At 36.3% G+C, this 21,180-nt stretch overlaps 1 protein-coding gene across 4 annotated transcripts in view; it reads right to left on the bottom strand.

Moving 5' to 3' along the window:
• zmynd11 (zinc finger, MYND-type containing 11) overlaps nucleotides 1-9,712 on the bottom strand; it is a 56,570-nt gene extending 46,858 nt beyond the window's left edge. For all 4 annotated transcript variants that reach the window (XM_088918532.1, XM_088918531.1, XM_088918529.1 and 1 more), the window contains exon 1: nucleotides 9,535-9,712. The gene's annotated coding sequence lies outside the window, so the exon portion shown is untranslated. The remainder of the gene's footprint in view (nucleotides 1-9,534) is intronic.
• Between the last annotated feature and the right edge of the window lie 11,468 nt (nucleotides 9,713-21,180).

Consider the following 21,180-nt stretch of genomic DNA (forward strand, 5'->3'; position numbering starts at 1 on the left):
ACAGGTGGTTCTTTACGCTGTTAAAAGGTTTCCTGAGACAGAAACAGCTATAGTTTTGTAGGTTTCTCAAGATGATTCTCAAGAACATTTCATGAACTTGGAGTCTAGAACAAGTTCCCCAACTTGAAAGGCAACTTGAAAGGCAACATTCTTGCCTTTCAAGAACTGGAATCGTCAAACCAATCCAGTACTACCTACCAAAAGGGTTAGTTTTGTTGAATGATCTCCTCTTGTAACTGTTCTTATGGGATGAAAAAAGTACATTTTGGGAGGGCAACAAAACAATAGGGCCCATTTGAAACACCTCAGCTTCCGTATTATGAAACAACAATGACCAGACAATTAATGCATTGCTGTAAGTGTCTTCCTCAGCGTCAATGTTTTATTTTATTTCTGTATATATGAAACAAAATGTGAAGAAAATGGTAACCTCCACAACATTGATAATTATGGAACCTCAATATTCTTTGTATTCAATATTCAATGTGAAGGGGGTCATTTTTGACCATCTCAGAACTGATATCGCCAAATGTATACTATCCCTTTTACAGGCGATCAAGATAATGCATGTCTTATGCACAAGCTTCTCTCTTGAAATAGTTCTTTTCATGTCCTTTTCTCATATTTCTATGGCTGTCATCAGACCTGAGTCACGCACTTTCATATTGACTTTTATTGGTTTCTTACACTTGCCAGTAATCTTCTGCCACTCTTAATATGCCGAAATGACATGACCATCATGACAAATGAAGGAAGTAAAAAGTGATCACTGAGTTTTAATAATGCATTATGGACATAGATTCTATTTGTATCAATAACCTCCTTTACTTTGATGTTAGCTGTATTGACACTAGAACGGTACCTACCATATTTTAGGTGTTGGGAGATCAGTTTCTGAAGACGGCAAAAGAAAACAGTTATCTCTATGGGTCACGTTTTGCCAGGCAGAGGACTGGCTCATGGTAGCCACGATATATAATGTAGTAACTAAGCCTTGAACAACTTTGACAGGGAATCTGTCCCAGTTAATCTGTATATATATTTCTTCTTATAGTGTAGCCAGCACACCTATCTATATAACAAATGGTGTTTCTGTATTTACTACTGTAGCGCTTTTTTTTTTTACTTTTGCTACCGTAAGCATCTTTACCACGATTTCACATATCTTTTCTAGTTCGCAACTGTGAAAGAAAGACTTAATTGAAAACACTTTCAAATATCACAAGGGTTTACTAGAACAATTGATATGCAATACAAGGTGGCTACATTTGTGCGGTACCACAGTAAAGTCATGAAATTACTAAATGAACAACAGCACAGAACAATTGCCATGTTTCAATCAATAAAGCACAATATTATATTTTGAAAAGCATTCAGATCCTGCAGGCTAGCAGTTTCTCTTTTCTTTTCAAAGTATGCTTTCGATGTGACAGCCTTTAATGTGTGCTTCTAAGTTCTACCAAGTGATTTGTTTGGAATTCAATTCTTGTTATTTGAATATCATTCTATTATTATATATTAAATGACATTCTCTGTCATGAAATTTCCACTGAACACAAGGTATCTAAGGGTTGTAAAGATAAAATATACAGGCAATGCATGCTCTGTCAATTCTAATAAACCAGAACTATTCTCAAGATTTCTACTTTTCCTTTTTTCTTAAAAAGGAAAAGCAGAACACTCAATGTAATTGTACACTCACTGTTACTGCTGTTATTTGGATTTTTAAAATGAAAATATGCTGTGCATTTAGCAAATGTCTATATAGAAAGAAAGAATTTCAAACTGATGCTGCAGGGCATTTCCAAAGAAGGAAAATTGTACCACAAATATTGTTTAATAATACCAGATGTGAAATGGAACTAAATGGAAAGTAATTGGCAGAAGATGCATAAAAGAAAGCTTTATGCAACACTTATATTTTCTCATATACAGCCTGAACACATGTATAAGTATCAGTTAAAAAAAGTCAGCTATATAAAACCTTCAGAACTTTCCACCAAAACAAAAAATGTCTTTGAAAAACACATGTATGATAGCCTAATCTAAAAATGTGGGACATATTGTAGCACACAGTGAGTGTAGCACACAAAAAATATTTCTCTATAGACTGGAATTTCAAATTCCAGTATACACTTTGCTAGCAGTGCATTTCCGCCCATTGGAAGAACTACCACAGCATGTACTGTACAGTATCTTGTGTATGGAAGCTGCCATACCTGAAACAAGCAGAATTCAAAGTACAGCAGATTCACAGATCTCCTAACAGCTGTATTTCAAATGCCTTGGGGGATCAGAGCTAAACACAGACTCGATGTGCTGCATGGTCCAGCTCTCCAGCTGAAAACATGTTTATAAGAAGGGGGGTGTGATAAACTGTTGCACAGTGAAGCAGTTAGATTCTGCACTCTCTTTGCACGAGCATGGTTTTAATAAAGCCACCTGTGTCTTGTCGACCTGGGTTCTCAGACATCTGCGCGTTTACAGGATGCTGTCCTGATATACAAGAGCTAACAACACATCCTCGTATCTAGGGATTGCCTGGAAAGAGCCATTAAACAACTGACAAATTGTGACTCAGCATGGGTAAAGGTTACAGAGGGGATGTAACAGAGGGGCTAACCTCACTGATCTAGTACACAAAGCTGTTTCCTCACAGGTAAAGCAGGAAAAAAAAGAGTGTGTTTCCTAGAGGTCCATGAGAATAGAGGACTGCCAACTGACCTGTGACCCAGAGTTTAATTGGATACATTTGGTTGTCACTGAGAAACTACCTTTGAGTATACAAGTGCATGGCAAACGAAGGTCCTGGTCTTTGTTAGAGACCCATGGTCACCACACTCTTAATAGTGCTTGTTGAAAGAATGCTTTGAAAATTAACATTATGGAAATGTTTAAGTAGTTTAGAAACTTTTGTTTTGTATAGATGTTAAGAAAAGGAAAAGAATATTTAAAGGGAAACTACAAGGTTTTTACTTAATGCTGGTTATTTGGCTGGCAAGTGACTTATCTACCCAACTCTTCAGATGGGGTTCAGAATTAAAAGTGTAGTCAGGCCTCCAAAAAAGAAACTATTAGGCCTTTATTTTGAGCGTCGTAAATATTTTCATTTACACTCTGAGCACTTCTTTGAAGTACCATATCACTTCTCTCTAAAATCACCTCTTGTGTCTGCTCCTTTATGTCTTACACTAAAAAGCAAACCCAAATGATTTCAAATTGTTGGTTTTGATAAGTGAAATTGGTAATTTGGCGAGTTAAGGAAGAAAACCCCAATACCCTACAGTCTTCACGAATCAGAAGTAGACATTCCTTGCTAAACAAAGTACATGTTGGATTGCAAAATATATATATATTCCATGATATTAAACATGGATAATTATAGGGTGCCTATAAAAAGTGTTGCATAGTTAGATTTACATTTTCCAGGATTTACAGGGCTTACTCATCAGTTACTATGAAAAGCACCAATACCAAAATACCCAATTTGTACACCAAAACTTGTAAATTTCACTGAAAACTACAACTTTTGAGCCTGATCATTAAGAAGCCTTCAACACTACAAGAGCAAGTGTGGTAAACTTTATTTTTGCTACAGATATGTTAAAAACCATAATTTGACCTGAGGAGGCTGAAATGAAAACAGTGCAGGAAGTGGTCTTTCAGGATTCAGTTAAGAGCAAAAAGAAGACACCCTAATGTAGTGAATGTAGTGAGAAAAAAGGAAAGATTTCTGCAGCAAATGGGAGTCAAATATTGACCGTTTCCAGTGTAGTTTTCTGGTATAATCAGCAGCAGAATTATGGTAATTAACCACCTTTTAATCAAACACATGACAAGACGGATGTTCCCCTGCAGTATTACAGCTTTGCAAGTATTTGACTATCAAGCCATACAGCAGCAGCAGCTAGTTCAAAGTCTTTCAGTCTGCAGTTACACATTACACCACTTTTGATAGATAAATCTCTAGTCACAGGTTCAGAAACATCCCAGGTAAGTAAGCTAAATTAGAAACTGATTATGCAGTGGAAGGAATTCCCAGAGCGTCCTCAATGCCTCCTCCTTGCAACGCTGAACTACAGCACTGTGCACATGTTTAAGACAAATACTCCAAACTACTGACGTTTTTCTGAAAAAATGGAAACTGCAGTTGTTGAAGAACTTTGTTCCCATTGGTAATACGCTGCCACACAGATCTCCTTTTTCGAAGTTTTAAAAATAGCACATTTGTTTAGATCCATAAAAAAGCTGGCTCCCTCTTTGTCTAACTCATATGATTGTCCATAAACCCCTGCTTTGCCCATGCAGTTTGCTCCCATTTCCCACTTCCCCTCTCAGCTCTACTGTTAAATTATAGTAATGTTTGGTATGTACAGCAGGTCTAGAAAAGTGATTCTCAACCCGGAATCTGGAATATAGCAGCGTTTCTATGTTGGTTTCTTTAAATTGTCAACAGATGAATGAATGCTGTGGAAAAGAGCCAAATAGATCCGGTTAAACCTTGACTGTATCAATTTAACACCTCTCCCAGGTACAGAGCTGGCTACACATTAAGCTGACCTAGTAAACTGGCTACATTCCAGACCCTGAGGACTGGAGTAAAGATACTCTGGTTTAGAATGTCCTATGGGAAGAAATCAGGAATACAGACTCACTGTAAACATTTGGGGAGGAAAGGAATTGCAAATGTTTTCTATTCTTTTCATAAGGGACTTTTAGGATACTTGTCCACACTCCACAGTCTAATACAGAAATTGATCCTTCACTGTTGATTGTCTCCAGTGCAACAGCAACAAGTAAAGTGTTTCCTGCACAAAGATCTGTTGTGGATTTACTGCCCTTTTTTAAGGCCTACTGGCTTGATCATACTGCCCACAATCTAAACTGCAATCTATAAGTGCTGCCATTTTGCAAGAGTATGACAGCAATTGGGGTTCTTTGCTTCACCAATGAGAAAGTTAGATCTTTAAAAATAGATTTTTTTTTCCTCTTTTCCTTCCAGGGTGGTTTAGCAAAAGGTTTTCAATGTTTGCACCACAAGCTTACTATGCAAACTTCATTTAGACATTTTAAAGAGAGAAGATGCTTTTAAAGAAGACAGTCTTACTTTGGAGTGAAGCGAAAATGATAAAAATACGTGGCTGGTTAATCTGATGACACAGTGCGAGCCAGAAACTACATTATAATGTATTTTTCTGCTTCTAATACCCTGCCAATATTTCTCACCCTCTGTCTGACAGCAGCAGTACATTCTGCAAACATTTTAGATTTACTGTCAAAGTGACTATCACAAATTGGACGCTGTGAGCTTAGCAGAAAAGATCTGTTGAAATTCTGTGCATTTCAGAAAACACATTAAGCACCCTACAATACTTAAGGAATCACCCTCCATTTGTGTGACAAGCAGCACACAGCTAAAAGCATTGGATTATAGTGCATGAAGTTACTACACTGAACAGTCCAAGAGAACACAGCTGAATGTTGATGAAATGCATATTTACAGTATATTATTGAGCAATATAACATTCACATCCAGTCATTTTATACAGTCTTTTTTTCCTTATATTTCAGTGTAGATATAAATGATAATGTTCTGCCATTAGCTTGGAAGAAAATAATCTCAACATGCCATTTTGATCTATTCCAAGTTTTAAAAGTTGTTTTACCTGTATTTGTACCTGGACAAATATTTAAAAAAATACAGGGACGTTTGTGAGAAATAAATACTATAAATGTATTCAATACCATCCCACAACACTAATCTTCATGGAACTGTACGGTTCATTGCTTGAGGATCTATAAATTAATTTGTGAAACAAGATCCTGTACACGAAAAAAAATTGTGTGTGTAAAAATTTACTTTTCAACCAACTGGAAAAAAAAACATTCTGAAGCAAAGCAAGTTAGCTCAGCAGCCTACAATGCAATTAAAATTGAACATGAGGACATAGAGATGATTTGATAAGGTTTTCACACAGAAACCCACAACTGTGTCCATAATTTACAGCAACCATTATTGGCCAAAGTTCACAACCTTCTTGTGAAAGATACAAACAAGTAAAAAAATACACTTCCTGGGGATGACCAATCTCTAGAAACTTTTGTGGCTATTAAAACTGTTTTTTTTCTAATTTAAGGCTATGAAAACCTGGAGGTAAAAAATACATTTTTTTTTCAACAAGTAAAAATAATATGCCATACAAGAACCCTTGACTTCTCACTGCATCTACAGGGGTATGACAGGCTACCTTTATTAGTGTGGGGAATATCTGAAGGATAACAGGAAGAAATCCTTAATTAAACAAAAACTACAAACTAGGTACATAAACATCTTAGCTTTACTATTAACTTAATCTAGAGTTAAAATGTTCACAGTGTACATGAGTACCATTTATACTCTCCAACAGTATTATACCATTTTAAGCATTTTTTGCACAATTCACTGCTACTAAAATCCGCCTATGTGTTCTACAAATTGCCTTGTTCAAGTATGCCATCTCTTACCCATGTAATATTCACTGTCTTTACTCCAAAAGGGTTATACATTCAAAACAGACAATATACACTCACTCCCTATACAAATGAGACTTTGCACACAGTATCTATGAAATCTGTATCTAAATGAAGGGTCTTACTGGCTCCAACGAAATTTTATGAGCGATTTTAATATTCTAATCACGGCAGAGTATTATAAAAGGAAAAGGATTATACTGCTATTTGCCAGTTGATCCATTTTAGATTTTAACAGTGATAAGCACTTTCAGATTCTACAGATGAAGAAGAAAAGCACTTCTGCTGTGCATAATTTTTAACTTCACTCTTTTCTCTATGTATAATGAAATTAAGTTCGCAAACCTCAAATGTACAGGACCTACTGTATACTTCTTTGAAAGTCTCTTACTTGTTTACCTAAATAGGCTGAAAATAATGAACTCCTTACACCACAACTGCCTAGGTGCTTCTAACAATCCAGTATGAACCCTGCAACCTAAGACTTGTTAGCTTTGAATGGGCAAGTGGGATCAGGTTGATAAAGTACATTCATCTCCCTTTGGAGGGAAAACAGATAGGCCTAGGTTTCCCACTGCTCAGGAGTCTGACCCACTTCAGGTTTCATGAGACTCTCATAAAAGGCTATCCTAGAGATTTCATACGTAATACTTTTTAACTGGTAGAGGAAAAGTGTAAGAGACGGATCTGAATAAATATTAAATGTATTACTTTTTTGCCTCTTCGGTACAGTTCTAGTAAGAGCTTTTCAATAAGGATTTGCAAAAGGTGAAATGGGTATAACTACAACATAACAGAAGTGTTACTTGTTTCCTTGAGAGGCTGGGAATCTGGACACAGAGCAGTGGATAGCAGAAAATGTGACCTTCCTTCAGCGGATCTCTGTGCTTTTGCTATAAACCAGATCCTTAAGTAAAGAGTGTGACAGCGTGACTCGTTTTTGTCCCCGCTATCCTAAGTCTGTGATACTGAATAGACCCTCTCAACCACCACTATATTCTTCCAACTTACATTCTTTCTTGGAATTGGGTGATTTAGTTTGCAGTGAATAATAAAGTTACAATAAAACAATCCAATAAATCAAATTAGCAAACATAAAATCTTCAGAAATGATAGTTATGAGCTGAAAATTGACCAGGTAGGTCTTTTAACATGGCAGCAATGTTTTTTAAGTGCTAATTTAACCACATCAGGGTTTTTGCAATGACATGGTTATTCCAGAATTAGACCTGTGGTTGTGATGACTGTACTGCAGTACTGCTTACGTCTTGAGAGAAAATTCTACAAATGGTTTAATACTTATACACTTAAAAATGATTGCTAGCAACATCTGTTATTAGACTACATAACTGTCACAATTTTCTCTCCAATTCACACATCACAATTTACAGCTGGTGATATTATTAGGAGTTTCAAAGAAATGCAACATGTTTTAATTGGAATAACAGGTAATTTGAAGATTTCTGCACCTGAGTTTTTTGTGATTCAAATAATAAAATACCGTTCCACATTACACTGGTTATCAACTTTCTCTGGCTCTTGGCAATATTGACAATATTGCTTGGGATCCTATAAACCAGATTGCAACCAATAAGCAAAATGTTACTTGAGAATCAATGTCTACAATTTACAAATATAATTCCAAATTTAATATAGTTCTTTCAATATAAATAACATAAGGTAGCTCTACACCGTAAATAACCTTACTTTAATTTATAACTGTATTTGCAATAAACCATATTTTTACTGTAACCCTGTTGAGCTGCTCTGAATAAACGAAGCCACTTAATAAAAAGATATTATTGTTCCGTCATCGCTCATATCTTCCAAAGGGGAAAAAAAATATTCTAATGTAAATTTGAATAGTGAATATTTTTAGCTGGAATCCACATTCATCAAATAGTTTCAGACGAATTTCCATATATTCGGAGCAAATCAAACCATGGTTCACAAACGTCCAAGGAGGCTTCAAAAATACTTATTTTCTATAAAAATAAGTGCAGAATTCGAACATATTTTAGTAACCCATTACAACCATCACCCAGTAACAAAAATATCAATCGTCTAGCTCGCGTGATATGGCAGTAAACGTGGATATCCCAGTTACAACTTCTGGTTTCACCTTTCGGCAAAAATAAATTAATTAAATAACCGCCATATTCCTCAGTATTTTAAACCAATGGTCTTTCATTTAAATATCCTAATGGGGAGAAAAGTAACTGCCCATTTGTTACTGCAGCACCTTTCGGCACAGGGAGTGTTACAAATTGTCGCATGTATAATACAAAACAGAGGAGACAACATTAAATCAATGAATTACTAGACTTCTTCGGCTTTTATGCTACCATGCCATTAAAGCGGGTAATTCATTGCAGACGCCTAGCCCTTTGTGATTCTATGATATGTAAAGAATAATGTCTATTTGCAGCAGTTAATCATCTGATTGATTTCCATCGCTCTTAATTATATTATTTTCTAAGACATGATAGTCGTCCAGTTAACAACGCCAGGGGCTGTGCTGCCCTTCTACTTGAGAGCTCATCTGATTCCCGGATTAAGTGTTTAGGAATGTCCGTGGATTTTACTCTACACCCAGGCCACTTCACCATTTGTTGCAATACCACAATTTCGACTACCCTCCATTAGAAATGCTTCAAGACGCACGAACTGCGCTCTTAAATCAAAGATTGCAGTCTATGCACAAACGCAAAACTACAACAATAACGACTGGGTGGGTTAAGTTAAGGAGTTCTGTTCTAACTAATAATAACAAAATCTTCAATTAATATAAAACCCTGCACAACGCAAATAGGCGCTTAATATTATTTTATGCGATTCCGGTGAGTTGCACATTTTGCAATTAACCATCTAGCATGGGTAGTTTTTTTTTAAAGCCTCATTCGTAGATATTTTCAACACTAGTTCAGAGGCGCCATGTTAATAATCCTCCATCACATAAAAAGAAACATCTCCTAATGTTTTATTTTTCAACTCGTAAATTTTAAAGGATCAAATTAAACCTACCTTCTTTAGGATGTTCTTAAAAATAATGCGCGCCTCTGTAGAAACCCGTGCAGGATGCGATAGGAATGTTACATTTGTATTTCCGGAATAGTTTTCTTATGTCTGAATTTATGTTTTATGTCTATCCACAGTTCAGGCTTCGGAGAGGTAAACACATAAACGCAAGCAGGGCTGATTTAAGAGTAGGAGAACTCTAGTGGCTGAATAAAGAATTGCGGCTTTAGTTGTCTTTTTGTTGTATTTTTTTTTCAGGAAGATAAACGAACTGTTACTTTTATTACATATTGCATCTGTAATAAATTACTTTTTTAAGGACACTGAGACAAAAAGCTCTACAGCAGTTTATGCGTATAAATGTTTCGCAAACACAATAATTATATCTGGGTTCTATCCACAATGTAACGTTGAAAATGTCACCTTATTGTTACTACTTTATAACCGCTAGGACTACTCTCTGCCACTCTACCGACCTGACTGATGACCAAGGGAATCTTACGTGAGAAAGTACCTAATTTTATCAGTTACTGCAACAATAACCATATCTTAACTGAATAAACGGTTCTAGTAATTCTGGTGTCTTGAAGCCTGATCTTGTCATATCTAGTAATATACTGTACAAAAGCAAGACTGGGCCTGTTTAGCATATGGATGGATATACAGTACATGTAATGAAAATGAAAATTGCTGCTAGAAGTGATCTTGGTGGACCAGCACTCTTCCATCCATCCATTTTCTAACTGCTTTATCCAACACAGTTATGGGGGAGCTGGAGTCTGTTTCAGCAAGCAAAGGGCACGTGGCAAGGCACAACATGGACGGGACTCCAGTCATTTGCAGGGCAAACACAGACACAAGCCTGCACAAACTCACCCCAGGCCCCGTTTTCTCAAAATTTTAATTAACCGCCCAGCTTGTCTGCAGACTGTGGGAAGAGATCGGAGCATCTGGAGGAAACCCATGTGAACTCAGGGAGAACATACAAACTCCATACAGATAGCACCCCACTTCTAGAATTGAACCCAGGGCCCCAGCGCTGAAAGATGGCTAACTTTCCCTGGAAAGGAAATTCTGAAGTTTAGTAGTAGCAGGTGCTTGACTGTTGATAGCGGCCATCTTATTCCATGAAGCAATATACATTGGTCTATGTTAAGAGTGGGTAGATTGTCGAGAGGAAGACTCTGTAGTTTGTAAAATCTGTGAATAAAGCTTTTTGTGCATGTTAAAGTCAGCAAAAAATGTTTCAAATAACAAGTGCAATAAACAGTACTATACTGTAATAAAATCGCAGAAATTATATTATTAAAGGTTATTTAAAAAATGGATATTAAAACTATTCATTTATGTTATGTGGCAATCTTGGGTTTTTAAATTCCTCATTTTTTAAATTCCTATCTCAGGATATATTACAGGAATTGCATCTCATAACAATGCTCAACTAGCAAACACAAGATAAAAATGTCCTTACAGCTCCATGTCCTTTACTATGCCCGATCTTTATAAAGGACACATCTTGCACAAGAGGTAAAAAGGTCTTTTGATTTACTGTGTGTGTCTGCACAGATAATCTGATTTCACTAGGGTAAGGAATGAATTGAATGCAGGAGCTTGTCCTCAAAATTTATTTGAGCTCACCCATCTATAACCAGATTGAATCACTGTTAGGTTTAATATTTAGAGGTGCCAGCTGAGTTTTAAAAAATCATGGAATCATACATCTAACATCCTTATACAGTATGAGAGCTATGGGTTTTTGTCCAGGGTTTGAGCCTGTGTTATTTGACCCTGTTCAATTTACCTTGAAGTCAAGATCAGTGTGTTGTGTTGACTAAAAAACTAAACAGCTAAGTGTATTATGATTTTATTGTATTTTATTCTGACATGTTCTTTTTATGTATGGTAAACAATTATGATTATTAATGAGAATTTTGCTTTCAAACATACTACAGTATAAAAATAATTTTAATTTAATTAAATTTAATTCCCTTACACACAAAAAAACTGATCCAAGGAAATTTGTGATATATACTGTATGCAGCCTACAGTATAATATATATATATATTATTCTTCAGAATAATAATGGGTAACATAGATCTGGTCATAGTGGTAACATAGTGTTGGTCACAGCTCTATCATATATGTCGTATGGTACTGATTTGCCACAAGTATTTCAATTAACAATTGTTCTATTTTGTGATGATGTCATGAAAACTCAGATTTTACAAGAGGTGAAGTATTGAGCAGTATTTTTGGACTCATTTACAAATGTAGTACGCAGGCTTTGAACAGTCTGAGTCATATACTGTAGGTTGACTAGCAAACATGTAACCATTCAAAGATTAATTTTAAAATCTCCATTATGAACATTTGACTGTGTTCTGCATTATTTCTGAGTGATTTTAATCAAGCGTCATTGTTTTTATCACTATAAATTACTCTAAATGAGCACCATTCATTGGAAAGCCTAAATCCTTGAGTTTTTAAAACTGATAGCTCCTTCATATACTAGCAGATTTTGCACTCAAATCTCCTACCTTTATAATCCAACCAATTGAACAATCAAGTCACCTTGATGTCAGACTGGCTGACGACCAAGCAACAATGTCTTACCATTATTTAAAAAATATTTTTTACGAGTATTTGCCTAAAAAAACTATTGAAGAAGTGATATCGCTACATTCAGATGCAGCAATTGCTAACCCAAATGCTGATATTTCAGCATTCATTAACAACTCTGTTCTCTGTACTTTAACTTATAAATAAAAAAACTCCCAAAAAATAAACCCAGTTTTCCCTTTCAATTGTTTCCTGAGAGAAGTCTGGAAAGTGACTTCAACAGCATTGCTTGGTAGCTTGTTTTGTACTCACACCACACTTGAGGTGCCTCGTGTTCTCAGTTCTCAATGCAATTCCACATAGTTTCCATTTGTGCACTGTGGTTCGTGTTTTACTGTTCATTCTAACTTTGTGACTGATTTTGACGATTTTGAATAGCTGTGTCAGGTCCCCTCATAACCTTTGCAGGTATGGGTGAGGCTTTCCTCAACAGTATACTAATAAATCTCCCCTTTTCCAAATCTTGTCAAGGAAAGACATTAGAATCTGTTAATATATCAAAAGGTATTGGAAAAAAAGTTACCTTAAGTGGCAGGAGCCTCTGATCTTATGAATAACAAATTCAAAAATAAAATTGACCTAACTAACCACTGTATGGAAGGAAATCTTTTTTTTTTAGAATTTTACAATCTTGAGGGCCAATCTAATCACCTGATTAAAAAATCCCATTAGGACATGTGGTAGGAAATAAAGAAAAACATAACCAAATCAATTAACTAAGAATGGAAGAGTAGAATACAGTAGGTTTGTGGTAGTTGCAGTAGAACAATGAAGATTCAGAAATACTGTTCATACTTAGATAATATGAAATGAAAACATTTTTTTCTCACATTTCTTCTTCACAGATTTGTATTCAAATTCAACAATTACCACAGCAATACTCTGAGTTGCCCTATTTGTGAATGTATTATTCACTATTGTCTGATTTAGAAGAGACCTTTTTTATCTGTTTTGTTTTTTAACTGAACTGGTAGCTATTTATAACAGCACATGGATGTAGACTGAAGCTGATATTGACTTTTTCTAATTGAGTAAGATAGACTGAATGGCCTTTTTACATCTGCGGTCTTTGTCATGCTCTTTCTTAATCAGGTAATTAGTGTGCAGTTTGAATCATTTTTTAAAAATAATCTGATTCTCAGAAATTACAGTATATTTTTGGCGGCCTGTTTAGAATTGATGCAAAAGTTGACGTTCCATTTGCATATACAACTTCCATTTGCAGATGAACAACCTGTAAAAATTGTGGCAGATCAAGCAATATAAGCTTTCCAGCAAAATAAATCACCTGATAGAAATCCTTGACACTGTACTGTTGTTTTTTCTCAACTGTATATGAACACTTTAATTCACATTTCATTTTAAATTAAATGTCACTGATGTTCTCTGAGAACATCATGCCTAAACAAGGATAAAAGTGGAATTCATACATTCATTATTAGGAATGTCACATTGTCCTGATCCCTCATGCCTGATGCCTAGATGTCCAACGGTATTCACATTTGGATTTCATTAAAGAATGGTACCTTGAAACTGATCACAGTGCATGAGTTGGCTGGCCTAATAAATGAAGATAATATCTTAAATTGGAATAATAACTGAGCGCAAAAGTACTAGCGCAAAAAAGCAGACTCCAATGATGCTTTTTAACAAGCACTCAGTGTAAGAAGGAACAAGTAAAGGTTTATTCCACGCTGAAAAGAAAAGAAACACAACATTTCGGCTGTGGAACCTTCTTCAGGTGTGTCTACCTGTTCTTCAAAAGGCTCCACAGCCGGAACGTGTTTCTTTTCTTCTCTTTTCAGCACGGTACAGTATAAACCTTTACTTGTTCCTTTGCAGCCTACGCATGCTGATGCAGCCACAGTACCTACTTGAACTCAGTGTAAGAATACAATTTTCAGAGTTACCCATAACAAGGCATGTACAAACACACACAGAAGGCATGCATAGAGAGCAGATAATAAAGCCAGGCTGGCAAACAGCTATAGCTGTGTTGCATAAATGTACAGTCAGATGTTGTGCCATAGTCAGCCTTCCCATAATCCCTCAGTCACAGCTCCAGTGTGCTTAGCAACCGGACAATCTCTATCTTCTGGTTCACGGGAGTAGACAGATGTCTCTACAATATGTGTACCAGTATATAGCAGGAAACTAAGATATTAATGATCTTAGCATCATCAATATAAATTGTAATAACACCCCAAAAATGTCAGAATGGTTTACATGTAACAAGAGACCCACTTTAACCACCATCTTCCATTCTGAGCCAGTAGCTCTCTACCAGATCAGGTGACAAGTTACAGCACTTTTCCAGTTAAATTAAAGCTGAAATTTAGGCAATACAGGTTGAGTTAACTCAAAGTGGAATTTAGCTAGGCCACTGAAATTTGTGTTTACAGTTTCATCCCATTATTGTGTATGTAAAACACTGTACCATGCCTGGCGAAGGTATTCAGACCCTTCCTATGGTGTTCCATTTTGTGAAACATCATTCACATTTTATTGAACTTAACATTTTATTCAAAACCTAAATGCATAAACTGAAGACTCACTAAAGATAAGATAAGTTACAATAAACATAAGTACTCAGACCCTTGAGCTCAACATTTGTTATACCTTTGACAGCAATTACAGGCAAGTCTTTTTGGATAAATTACTACCAACTTTACACACTAACCTGATCCAATTTGCCATTTTTCTTTGCAGATTTGCTCAAGGTCTCTCACGTTGCCAATTGCTTGTTGACAGTAGTTTTCAAGTCTTCCCAGCGCTTTGATTAGGCCACTCGAGGACTTTCAATTTCTTACTCTTATGCCACTCAAGTGCTGGTTTGGCCTTATGCTTTGGATCATTGTCCAGTTGAAAGCTGAACTTTTGCCCAGTTTAAAGTCTGGTGCAAGCTGTCATCTATGATTTGCCAGTACTTTGTCTCTGCTGATGTGTAGCAGAACTATAACATAAGGCCGCCACCACCATGTTTGACAGCAGGGATGGAGTTGACTGAGTGAAGCACTATGATGGGTCTGCATTAGATATAACACTAAATGTTGCATTTAGACCAATTTTGTCTTTGCCACAGTTTTCCAATATCACTATCAAATATTATGTGCTTTGTTGCTAACCCCATGCTGGATTTGAAATGTTGTTTTTTTTTCAATTTAATACAAGTCCCTTTTTTGGATGACTGTTGAACATTTTGTCTCAACCACTGATTTGACCCTAAAGTCTAAATCTAAACCAGTTTCCTCCTTGCCTGGCTGCTCAGTTTGGAGTGACAGCCTAAATGAGGCAGTTTCTGAGTACCTGCCACTTCAAAGATTGACTTAACCACACTCAAAGTTGTTCTTGGAAATATTTTCATGCCCTTCTAATGATCTGTGCCTTTCTACAAATTTATCCAAGAGTTTTTAAAAGCCCAGGGATACATTTTTGGTCTTAATAGTTGAATGTTTGCTTGAAATGTACTGATTGAGGGACCTTACAGAGACAGGTGTATTTATTATGAAATCAAGTGAACCACTGTTATTCCACACATTTTTTTCAGTTCTTGCTAAACTATTTTCTTCACTTTTTGTGTTTTGCTTTGAATATGCAAGGAGTCGCTTGTGTATATACCTGTAACAGCTATTATATTTAAGCTTCAAAGCAAGAAATTGCCAAAACTATTCAAGGGCTGAATACTTTTGCAAGGCTCTGTATATGATAAAGAATAATTATTTGTGCCTATAAATCAATTGTAGAACTTAGCCTTTCTTAACAAATTCACTTCAAATCTATAAAAAATAAAATGTGGTTTAAAAGAGCGTAACAATGCAAATTAAGCTTAAAAAACATACAGTGTACATAAACCTCAATTACAAATAATACGCAAGTTTTTCTAGAATTATAATAGACTGGAATAAAACAATTTAACAATAGTGACAGTACAAAGTCACAAATATAATTTAATAAGAAATACAGTAGGAGCTAACTAGAAACTATATAATTTCATATTAGGTTGCTAAAACTAAAGAAAGGAGAAATGATTCTTATTAACTCTTCAAGCAATAAAATATAGTATAAAAATGGCTCCCCAATAATTCAGTGCACTGACTTGTGGTCACAAACGAAAAGTTAAATGAACTGGAGACTAGAAAGAACTTTTTTACTCAAAGAGTCAGGGGTATTGGCAATAGAATCCTTTACCCAAACTCTGGGCACCTTCAAGAAACAACTGGACAAAATTTTCGTTTCACTCAACTACTAAACTAAAAGGTGGTCTGCCCAGCTCCCTCTTGTTTGCAGCCTTTTTTATGTTTTTATTGACTAAACATGACATGAAATACCCTGAAGCACTATAAAGAAAGTGGAGAAACAATGACATAAAATTAGAGGACAGTGAAACCAATTCTTCAGACCACTGCCTGACAGTCATTGTACATGGACATTAGGAGGAAAATTAAACAGGACTGATTGCAGCAGCCACGTACTGTAACTGTTCATTGTAGACTGAAAGAAACAAATCTACATGGCCAAGCTGCCGCAGAAACAATGTACCTGTCAGAGAGCATTTGAAGTGTGACATACCCTTTCAAACAACTTACAACTGACAACCCACTGAAGCTCAGCAGATGTAAGCCTGGCCACAACCTGGATGGGAGACCTCCCAGGAAGCTAAAGTTGCTCAGAGGTGTTAGTGGGATTGGTAGGGGGTACTCATCCTTTGTGCAAATAACATGTATGAAAGTAATGTCATGGCACAGCTACAGGGGCACCAGAGGGACCTATTGAATTGCAGTTTGATTGCTTGCTGACTGTACTGATTTATTAGAAAATGCATCGTTTTAATGTTTTTTATTCTACACGAGTCTGCAAAATCCTCAAAATGTCCTCAAATAAGGTAAGAGGCTCGTCTTATACAGTATCTTTTATCAACAGCTATATCATCACCCTGCAACTCGAAGGTGCAATCCTTCAGATGAGATGTAAAAAGGATGTCCTGACATTAAAAACACCAGGGAATTTCTCGAAAAGAGCACGGGTATTTCCCCCCTGGCCTTTACCAAACATGGCCTACTAATAATCCTCATTTACAGTATGAATTGGCTTCATTGCTCTGTTCTCCTCCCCACTGATAGCTGATGTGTGGTGAGCGTATTGGCGCACTATGGCTGCCATCACATCATGCAGGTGTTAGCTGCAAATTGACGATGGTGGAGGTAAGTCCTCATTACCTCTAAAGCACTTTGAGCCGAGTGTCCAGAAAAGCACAGTATAAATGTAAGAATATATATAAAACAAAGCGGACTGAGATGAAGTCTAAATCTGTGATTTTCAGCATTAGTGAATACTGATGCATCTGCCATAGAAAAGAAGGTTTCAGTTTTTCCTGTGGAAGAGAAACAATGGTGTTGGTCTCTAAATGTTTAGGGTTTACATAACAATTATTGGAAAATTTTAAAAAAGCTTAGTTTATGCTAAGGGAAAATAAATTAAATAAATTAAATAAATAAAGGTTGAAGTAAATTCACAAACAGCATGCTGAACCATCTGGACAGGGATTAGTATACTGAGGCTTCAGCATGGCATCAACCTAAAGCATGCTGCCTTATTATTAAAGAATTTCTTAGCCAAAAAGAATAAGATGGGGATTTAAAGTTAATGCTATACTCTCCAAAGATTCCAGATTGTTGTTCAATTGAAGCATTCTGGGACAACTTAGACATGGACAAAGGAAGGCTTGGAAACAAGGATGAGACAATGTAAAGTTTTCTTAGCACAGTTTGTTTCTAAAAAGTTTAGATTATCAACCATTAAATAATATAAAACTATTCTGAACAGGTAGTTTTAAAAACTCAAATGACAGACTAATATGTGAATACAAAATATTAATCTAACCATGCATTTTAGGAACAATATACATTTTTATTTAATATTTTTTCATTTGTGAAGTTTGATTATTTGTTTTCAGTTATAATGAGGACAAACCTTAACCTTTATTTTCTTTTTCAGAAGCTTTGGACGGCATGCTAAGTATTGGCAACCTCAATTTCAAATGAGTTTACACTCAGCCTAATAAATCTGTTTGGGAACAAGTAATAGGTTTATTCCATGCGGAACAGAGAAGAAAGAAAACAATGTTTCAGCTGTGGAGCCTTCTTCAGGTGTAAGAAAGATAGGGCAGTCAGCAAAGATAATATAGCATGGGAAAACAAAAGCCAGGAGATGATCACACTGATCTCTCCATCTGCGTTCTCAAAGTAGGGTTTCTTAACTCCAATAGCAGAACATCAGAAACTAATTCTCTCTATTCATTAGTAGTGTAAAATCCTGGGTTCGGTAAAATGTTTCAGGCATTAATGTGAAGGACAACAGAGCTTTCACTGGCCGATTATCAAACTTTATTGATAAAACCAAAACAAGAACTAGCCGACCAAACCAGAAGAAGAAAAAAGAATCAAGAATAATGGACACAGCACGAGCCTGCATTCTCTCCTCAACCGTCCACACCACACTTTTCCCTGGGTCAGAGATTACATAAAACTTCACTCGCACCAAACAGATTACCACACACTGAACACTGAACATGTTAACCCAAATGCGTCTCACAGTAGGTTTCATTTCACACCTCTCCTCATCTCTCTCGGCCTCGCACCACTTGATTGTCCACTCTGCCCCTCCCCTGCTCCCGCCTCCTCCTCTCACCTGGCTTTTGTTTTCCCATGCTATATTATCTTCTTGTTCTCAAAGACGGTTTTCCGAACTCGTACATCAGAAAGACCACCGAAACCAAAATTATTCTGCAGCAAGGATCACACATTCTCCCTTCTCTTAACAACAGACTACTGTCCTTTTAAATTTTCTCCATTCATTGGAAGTTTAATTTCACACCTCTCTACACCCATTCTGACCTCACACCTCTTGATTGGCCTCTCTTTCTGTCCCCTGCTCCCACCTCTCACTCCTCCTCCCTCCCAACCTTTGTTCTCCCGCTACTTTACCTTTGCCTACTGCCCTGTCTCTCTCACACCTGAAGAAGGCTCCACGGCCGAAATGTTGTGTTTCCTTTCTTCTTTTTTTCAGCATGGAATAAACCTATTACTTGTTCCTATATTATCTTTGCTGACTGCCCTATCTTTCTTACACCTGAAGAAGGCTCTTTGGATATTTTGGATAAATTGGTGAATTGAATCTTGGGTAGTTAAATAAGTATTGTCTATTATCTGTTAGACTTGAAAAACTAGCCAGCATTGTGAATGTTTTTTAAGTACATATTGAAAGGACAGTATGTATATATCTTTTTAAAGGAACAAGTAATAGGTTTATTCCATGCTGAAAAAAAGGTGTGAAGAAGGCTCCACGGCCGAAACGTTGTGTTCTCTTTCTTCTTTTTTTCAGCATGGAATAAACCTATTACTTGTTCCTTTGCAGCCTACGCATGCTGACGCAGCTACCCACCTGAACTACTATATCTTTTTAAATACATTTTATTTCTGCACAATTCTTTTGGTCCAAATGTTGAGCTAGGCAACAACAATATGCCCTCTAGTGGACCAAAGAAGTATAGCTATCATATAAGCAAATGATATTTCATTTAGAAAAGTGTTTTATTATGAATTTGCTCTACTGACAGATTTTCCACATATGTAATAACACAATATGCCCCACAGGGGGAGGTCCTTTATGTGTATTTTTATGTATTTGCCAAAATTGTGTTTGTGCTTCACCTGAAAGGATGACAAGAAAAGGGAGGTGCAGTGTAGGTGACAGCAGTAGTTATTGACCTATTTATTGACCTTTCTCTCATATATTCAGATTTCAAACCCTGAAATTTAAACAAGATATCAAATGACGGACTGGATTGGCTACATGCCCTCCTTTCATTTTCAACCTTTCCTATAATATAGGCCTTTTATTATGTAGCGCTTTTCTGGACACTCCATTCAGCACTTTACAGGTAATGAGGGCTCCCCTCCACCACCACCAATGTGTGACCCCCAACTTGATGATGCTATTGCAGCCAAAGTGCGCCAGTATGTTCAGCACACATTAGCTATTAGTGGAGAGGAGAACAGAGTAATGAAGCTAATTAATAAATGGGGATTATAAGGAGGCCATGATTGGTAAAAGCCAGGGAGGAAATTTGGCCAGGATGCCAGGGTTACACCCCTACTCTTTTCGAGAAAAGTCCTGAAATTTTTAATGACCACAAAGAATCGGGACCTTGGTTTTATGTCTCATCTGACGGATGGCACATTTTTACAGTATAGTGTCCCCGTCACTATACTGGGACATTAAGACCTACTGTACACAGACCACAGGGTGAGCACTCCCTACTGGTCCCACTAACACCTCTTCCAGAAACATCCTTAGTTTTCCCAGTAGGTCTTCATCCAGGTACTGGTCATTAAGTACAGAATGTTCTTTTAAAATATGTTAAGGCTTCATGAGGTGAATAAAACATTGCTATATTAGCGTATTGCTACATTATGCATTATGTTACTATTCCAAAGTCTAGTACATACAAGTAAAAAAACAAAGTGCTCTGCCGTTAGAGGTATTTTTGCTAGAGCATAACATTAGAAAATATGATTTTTTGCTTTTTAAAATGGAATTGAATCAATGGGTAATGTGTGTTAGCATGACTAATTATGTTTTGGTACTAGGTAAATTATAACTGAAATGTTGTATGACTAAGACTTCTGGGAGTATTGAGAAAGTCAGAGTATTGCAGAAGTTATTCATTCTTGTGTGGTATGTACAATGTAACAATTCACTATGTTCCTTATCTCTGATTTTATTTCAGCACCTGAAAGCTAAAATTGAGGTGTGCTGTACCACTGTTATTCCCAGACAATTAAATTGTCAATAACCTACAAGTAATGTTTTTATTAAATTCCAATCTATGCACAGCTGGCAAAATTTCTTATTTCGTAAATACCTAATTTAAAAATCTAAAATAAAGCAGTATATACATATCCCATTTAACTGACGGTGACACAAGAATTTAAAACATAACCTGTACAGATAAAACAACCAGATGGACACAG

This window comes from Atractosteus spatula, chromosome 6 (assembly GCF_055471065.1).
Source record: "Atractosteus spatula isolate fAtrSpa1 chromosome 6, fAtrSpa1.hap1, whole genome shotgun sequence".
Classification (NCBI taxonomy): domain Eukaryota; kingdom Metazoa; phylum Chordata; class Actinopteri; order Semionotiformes; family Lepisosteidae; genus Atractosteus; species Atractosteus spatula.